This window comes from Choristoneura fumiferana, chromosome 29 (genome assembly GCF_025370935.1).
Source record: "Choristoneura fumiferana chromosome 29, NRCan_CFum_1, whole genome shotgun sequence".
Taxonomy (NCBI): domain Eukaryota; kingdom Metazoa; phylum Arthropoda; class Insecta; order Lepidoptera; family Tortricidae; genus Choristoneura; species Choristoneura fumiferana.
Window position 1 is genome coordinate 11,564,725 of NC_133500.1, and position 665 is coordinate 11,565,389.

The 665-nt window shown below is 37.4% G+C and overlaps 1 protein-coding gene across 1 annotated transcript in view; it reads left to right on the forward strand.

Moving 5' to 3' along the window:
- Positions 1–665, forward strand: part of LOC141444083 (dynamin-like GTPase OPA1, mitochondrial) — a 19,540-nt gene that overhangs the window by 149 nt on the left and 18,726 nt on the right. The window lies entirely within an intron of this gene.

The following is a 665-nucleotide window of genomic DNA, read 5'->3' on the forward strand; positions in this document are numbered from 1 at the left end:
TTGTGTGTCCAAGTAATTTTGGTATAGTATCACTTCGTCTAAAAAGCAGCTGGTCTAGTACCCCAGCGGTCTAAGAAGCAAGTGGTGTTACTCTTAACCTGTTTTTTGTCGAAAATTTGAAATATAGGTTAGGTTAGAGTTAGAGCCACGCGGAATAGGAGCTTCGCCAACTTTGAGACAAAAAATGTTGCAACACTTGCTGCTTAGACCACTTTCTACTCAGACCAATTGCTACTTACGCCAGCTGCTTTTTAGACGAAATTATACTAACCTTTACAATAGAGTATAAAATCTTTATTTTTGAAATAACTACAATACCAGAGAGAAGCCACAATATAGAGATCTCTCTCTAGACGCTATGTTACGCCTGGGGACGAAGTCCGAAGGAAGAGCGTCGGAAGATGTATATATTATGCGTCCGAGCTAAGAAACTTCGATAGCGCTATGTAGAATTTGGAGTTTCTTATTATTATACTGCACTAGATGGCGCTAGGAGTAGATACAATACGATTAGAGAACATTTTTTTGAAATATATCGCTATTGTTAGACGAACAGAGTTGTGAAACAATTTTTTATAAATCTTAAAAAACATCGAAGAAATGGACGTTTTAAATTGTCAATCAGACGGAGAAATTCTTCATAGACTGTGACGTCATGTGCTACG